Here is a 7,121-nt window from a genome sequence, read left to right as displayed (position 1 = left end):
GCAGCGCAATGATTGGATTTTCGATGATTACGTGGAGAGGGAGGGATATCTAAGGAGCTTCTAGATGATAGGGTCAGGTGCATTTGGCAAGACCGTTTGGACAAAAGTTTTAACGGTCGGGTGGCTTACAGGTACATCTGGGACGTTATGTTTGTTGAGGGTAACCCAGACCAGACTTAAGATTCTGTCTGAAACTTCAGATGCTGTTTGAGTCTGGGTTTTCTGCTTACGGGCCAAAGGCCCCTGAAAGCATTTTCGCATCAGAAGCACCTATCTGACAGGTAGAGATATTTGTGTGGGGCGCGGGTCGAGGATTGGGTGCATGTTATTGCAGAATGCTCGATGTATTTGGGTGATAAGCTGGACTGATGGAAGTTTAGTCTGAATGCCGAACTGTTAAGAGTCGTATGCGCGTGTGTTGTTTAATCTGCGAAGGCGTTTAACAAAGATTTAATGATAGTTTTTTGTATGAGTGGTGTGTGTATGCGGTCCAACCCATGTCCACTAGTTCCGAGCTGTATCAATTGGTAGTAGTTTCGGCTATGAAGTCTAATCGGAGTCTTAATTCTGATACCAGGGGAAGCAGGAGCTCTTGGAGTTCGCTGTAATCTGCCCATGCGGACTGACCCTTCGGGGAGTATCGTGGTGGTTGTGGTTTATACCCAAAAGCGGGTAAGATTGACATTTTGTCAGTTCGATGTATAGTTGCATTGCAACTGGGTGCCGCACCTAAAGCACGGCAGAGGTATCAGATGGGCCTCGAATCCTACCAAGGTGGTCAGTGTGTCCATTCCACACTACCAATTGGTACTGAAAACCCATTGTTTTGAACGGTACGAAAAATATGTATTTCGGATGTTGTTTCTTTCTGGGTGTTACAAACTTCGTTGCAAACTAAATACAGAGTTCAGGGTATAAAAACTACCTAAACTAACGCTTGACTTGCTCAATTCGATCAAAGATTGCTACGTATGAGTATTTTAAATGACGCAAGTAGAAAAGTGACAAAAAAAGTCAATAAAACAAAATATAAGCAAATATTTTTAAATTGGCATACAAACAAGCGGCTATGACAACTGTTGTAAGAATATGCGTTTAGGTATGAGTTTGTACATATGTATGTAAATTTGTATATATGTGTATCCGTTTATGTCCACCGTCATTGAAAAATATACACACATACGTTTAAGTACATACATATGTACATACATACATACATACATAATTTTTCAAATAGTTCCGAGCCAGCTCAGGTGCCTTTTGTGATATTTTTGAATGGATGCTCTGTACTAGTTTACAAATAGACATTAATGCATCTACATATATTGAAATACACACACATACATATGAACAGCTGACGTAGTTAAGATCCAGTTGTGACGTGATATTAAATTGTTCAAATGAAGTTTGTAAATATGCAATGCCATAAATGGAACGGCATCGCACGGTGGTCAAAGATGACAATAATTTGCAAAATTTATTTTTTTTTCGGTTCTATTTCAGGTAAAGAAACCTAAGCATTTAATTTAAATTGGAATTTTATTCTTTAAAAATGTCCTAAAACAACTGTATTCGCTAAAAATTTTTAAATACTATTTTTTTTAATATTTTCGGAGCAAACGTATAGTTTTTTAAATATTTTTTTTTTTTTTTAGTGAAATGAAGAGTTTTATCATTTTGCAACATTTTCTCAGTTTTTAAATTTTTAATTATGTGGCAACCCTACCCTCTAATATTTTTTCCTATGCAAGTCGATTTGTATCACTTGAACTCTCAAAGTTTGGCTCACAATTTGTAAGGTATTAATCAGTTTTACTTTCTTCAACACGTGGCAACTCCATTTCAAAAGAAAAAAAATTTTAATACGAAATTTTTTTCTATAGATGCATTTAAACTAGTAAAATTTTATACAATACTTGTAAAATCTTGCTCAGTTTTACATTTTTTCTGTAGGTGGCAACTCTATTTTAAAGTGTGCATTTTTTAATTAATACCTTGCTGAATACTTTCCGGAGGGCTGATTGTTTGATAAACATTTAATAGTTGTTGCTCCTTTGGTTTATTCTTCTGATAGATGGCAACCCTATCATCAGTATTTTTCCTTGACTTGGTAAAAAAAAATTCTATTTAATATCCTCATTTCAGGAGACAATGCAACAACAACTATCCTTAGATTCCAATGATTCATTTCTCAGCCTCAACCATATGATCTGGCTCTCTCTCCCTCTCTTTTTGTTGAAGATTATCGCTATTTTTTTCCACAAAGAAAATACTCAAAAGTTCGTTGGCATGGTAAAAATCTGATTGATTGTAGATTTTCGAGGTCTAAAGCCGCACTGATAAGGACCAATCAGTTTGTTGTCGGTGGGCTTCAGTCTTTCACACACTACGCTCGATAAGACCTATTATGCGACTCTCCTACAGTGGATTGGGCAGAGCATACAAGTACTTCGGTTCCAAACGACGAGCATGCTTTCATCCGACTATATCCTGCAAAGCCCGTGGAGCTTTGGTGTTCTTCAAGCTATTCGAACCTCATCATAGTCGTCGGGCAATGGAACATCTATTTCATCGTCATCGATTGGGGAATCAGGTTCGGCATCTCCAGAAGTTACACTTCCACTGCCGTTCAGAAGGCTGGAGAAGTGTTCCTTCAATAACTTCAGTATGACCTGAGCATCATCCACTAGATCAACACTTTGGGCCCTACATGAGTATTCTCCGGTTTTGAAACCTTCCTTCGTAGAAATTTTGAGAGAAAGACTCTAAATGCTTCAGGCAATGCATTAAGCTAAGCAAGAAGCTTTCAACGCGAAGAAGAAGAGAAGTTCAGAAGAAAAAGAATGCACTAGTTCAGAACCATAACATATCCTATAGCTTGCAAATATTGTTAAAATACAAGATAATTTAGTGTCTCCTTTTCTCCTGAAGAACAAATCGAGAACAAGGTCGGATCGTACAGCTCACTAATGCTACTAAAAAAATAGATATTGTATTGTAACTCCAAACTTACACTTTGGGGAAGTGGCGATTAAGGAAAACCGTAAAAGTCTAAGGACTCATCTCCGACGACAAAATCCATCGGGAGATGAGTCATCTAATCTACAGATATCAGATGATTGTAGAAGATATTTCACTTCAATGCTTCTCTTCTCTTCTTCAGGAAAGAACGTTTGTAAATTAAGACCTTAACTAAATTTAGAAAATCGGTAGCCACCTCTTTTTGAGACTAACCATCGCAGTCTGAGCTCAAACGCCTTTTCAACCTTTACTTTTAGGTAGCCATTCTCTCATAAAACTTAACGTGTGCGAGAACGTTTTCCACCACAAATGCGCTGTTCAACCAATTCCATGACATTTTTGTATTGTACAACTCGAGAGCACTTTTCAGTCTTTGCCAATTTCCGAACACAAAACCAAATACATACGAATCAAACCAAATAAAAGGAGAGCAAATATTAGCAAAATGGCAGAAAATTAACTCGACAAGCATACTCCAGAAACATGCAACAACAATAATAATACAACTGCAATGGAGAACAACAACAACGCTATGGACTTCGGACTTCATTTCGATTTTGCTTGTTGTTGGTGAATGTGATTCGACTCGTTTATTGCGGCTCGTTTCACCTCAGCAACGTGGACAAGTCGGAATTTTAAACAGACTTCCGACACTAAATCGCAACGGCTGTATTTCCAACAAAAGGCGACACGCACACATACACACACACAGACTATCGCATTAATTTCGAAAGTTCCACGAGCTCCTTGCTGCCTCCCTAGCAATTATTTTCGGTTTTGCCACGCTGTTGTGCCGGTCGAGCTGCTTGTTATTGGCACCGCGTTAGCAAGCAGCACCGCACACTGCAGGTTCAACTACTGCCATCTTGTTGTTGCTATTAAATTGGAAAACAATTGTTGTTGTAGCAGCGAAATAGTAATCCACAATAACCAATAATGTGTCAATGTGAAAATGTCATTGCACGCGCGCGCTGGCTTCCCCGGTATACAAAGGATTTTCAGCTTTGGCGTGTGCTCGGTTAAGCAGGCCTTGAACTGCGAGGAAGTCACTTCTTGCCACGTGCCACATTGGATGGGTACACATGCCGCGACACACGCATACCTACCTATTCGCAAAAAGACGCTTGGAGTGCAGCGCACTTGCAACTGCCGTTGGCTACAGTTTCAGCTTCGGCTTCGGTCTGCAGCCTGCTCGAGCAAATTTCCCGTTGGCAAGGATTGAGATTGTGAAAACTACCTTCTGCTCATTGTTCATAAAATCGTTAAGTTTTGCCGTTGCACGCAATGCAAACAAATGCGAAATATAATATTTGCAGAAGTGGCAGGCAACATTGATTGGCCACCGAGCGTTGCCACGTCGAACGAACGACGGTGCAATGGAAGAGTCTAGAGCGTAGCAAGCATGGAAATATGGTTTCAGAAGTGGTGCAGATGGTGGTTGTTGATTTGCGAAATACTTGTAAGACATTCCACTGTAGGTTTCAGTAACTCGGACTAACGTATGGAACGTCTTGGCGCATTTTACGTCGAGATCTTAATTTGAAAGCGTACAAAATACAGCTTTTTCAAGACCTCAAGCTGCTCGATCTTTCTAAGCTACATCGTTTCCCTCTATGGCCACTTGAAAAGTTCTAGAAGATCCGACGTTTCCGAGACAATTTTTTTTCAGTGTTGAGTGCCATTTCTGGCTCAATGGGTATGTAAACAAGCAAAATTGCCGCGTTTGGGACGAAGGGCGATTTCATCCAAAAGAAACAACAGTTTGGTGTGATTTGCGGGTCAGTGAAATCATCGGTCCATATTTCTTCAAAAATGATGCCGTTGAGAACGTAAACGTCAATGGCGACCATTATCGCACCGTTATAACCGACTTTTTGATGCCTGAAATTGAACCTCTTAACGTCGGGGACATTTGGTTTCAACAAGTAGGCGCCACCTCCCACACATCGCAACAATCAATGGATTTATTGAGAGAACACTTCGGTGAGCAGATAATTCACGGTTCGGGCCGGTCGATTGGCCACCAAGATCTTGTCAAATGACACCGTTAGACTCTTTTCTGTAGGGATATGTATTCCGGCCTTGGAGCGAAAAATCACGCGTGTCATTAATCAGTTACCAGTCGAAATGCTCGAACGAGTAATAGAAAATTAGACTCAACGGATGGATAATCAGAAACGTAGCCACGACCAAAATTTGAAAGAGATAATCTTCAAATAATAAATCCCAAAGGATGTTCTTTCGAACGATAATAAACATTCCCAATTAAATTTGAAGTTTCTGTGTTTTTTCTTAAAAAAAAATTGGGAACATCGAAATGGATCACCCTTTATATAAGAACGGCTGTCATGAATACTCGTACTTCAATGTGATTATGATCTTTCCAGATTCGAACTTGTTTTGGGAACTTCTATAAAGTGCTTAGACCGAAGTTGGGTATTTAGGCCAAGCCTCTACATTATTGCTTCCCATCTACTCCTTTACTTTAGGTCTCAACTATTAAGGAGTTCAGATATATTTTTTTTTTGTAAAAAATAAATACCTTATGCTCCTCGATTAGCCAATAGCCAACTCTTCAAAGAGCACTTTTCAAACCCTCACTCTTATAAGTAAGAGACTTGGCAACTCATAACCACCATTTCGGAAATTGCATTCAACTGCAAACTACAAATTGAAATCTTTCATTCTTGTTCGCTCATTCTCTCTCACTTTCACATTCTGTAATCTTGGCTACCTCATTGTTTTTTATTAGCAAAGCTATTGCTCTTTAGTGCTCGAAAATAATAATACCGAGCAACCAACCAACCAACGAATATTACTATACACACAAACATACATACAGTTTATGAATCGACCCCACTTACTTTTTTGTATACAAAAAAAAAAAAACCTAGAACTTTAAGCTGTCTTATCGGAATTTCAAAACGACATTCTTTTAGATTCAATTTCTTATATTGGTTCACCTGTTCCGGGTGGCGTCAGCTGTAGCTTTGTTGTTTACGGAAATATATTCGAATATATTTGTATGTATGTCTAGCGGCTTAAGGGCTTATAAGCAATCAATCAAATGAACCAACTGATCAATCAATTGTCGTTTACCTTCGATATATTTACTGTATCATAAAAAAATGATATTCAATTATAATTACACCGTTATTATCGCTCTAAAACGGGATTTAACACACTTACGGCTATATATAGTGATGATTTTTTCTTCGAAGAAGAACCATGACATAAGATAAGGAACATGTTACAAAAAAGACAGAACTGATTGATGGCATCTACTAATAACCATTATATAAAAAGTTCTAACTTGAGAACCCCAAATAATTTTTGTTCGTATATAGTTATCAAATTTTTAACTCAAATAAGACTAAAAGAACATTCAAAGCAATTTCACAGAATGGGGCTGACAGATCGAGAAGACTGCAGGAAATGTCTAGAGCAAAGCACCAGGGAAACAATGGAGCATATCTTGTTCACGCAAGTGAGAAAATTTCTCTGATCGCCATTCACTTGGGAGTGGATAGAAATGATTCTTTTACATATTACTCAAGCAGCTCACGACTTCCGGTTTTAGACCAAGTATCCTCCGGGTAGCCTAAGAACATCCGTTTGAAGGCGAGCTAAAGTGAGAAGGCGAACCATCCCTTCCATCCTTCTAAGGGTTGTGCGCTGCATTTGAGAATCGCCACGTCAAAAACGTCCCCAATTAAAAATTACCAACAGTGGCGCCACATTGCAAAAAGAAGAAACGACTGGCGCGCTGTTGTTAACTCGGCTATAACCGCGTAAGCTGTGTCTACGCGAATAAAAAAGAAGATGAATAACCTGAGACCCCCCGAAATAGGTTACACACTCCTTTACTCTGAATATTCAACACATGATTTTAAGAAATACCGACCACTTTCAACATTATGATAGCCTTTTGCCCTCTATGTATATCGTAGAATAGAGGAATTAAAATATTATCTATGATATTGAAGACCTCTCCAGACATTTTTCTCTATTTGAAATTTATATAATCCGCAAAATTAATGTTAACCTCGGGTTGAAAGATTTGCCCCATAAATATGTAAAACCTATATTATATAAAGTTC

This window comes from Bactrocera neohumeralis, chromosome 6 (assembly GCF_024586455.1).
Source record: "Bactrocera neohumeralis isolate Rockhampton chromosome 6, APGP_CSIRO_Bneo_wtdbg2-racon-allhic-juicebox.fasta_v2, whole genome shotgun sequence".
Lineage (NCBI taxonomy): Eukaryota > Metazoa > Arthropoda > Insecta > Diptera > Tephritidae > Bactrocera > Bactrocera neohumeralis.
The sequence above is the reverse complement of the archived record's forward strand: the minus strand, read 5'-3'. Positions refer to the sequence as shown.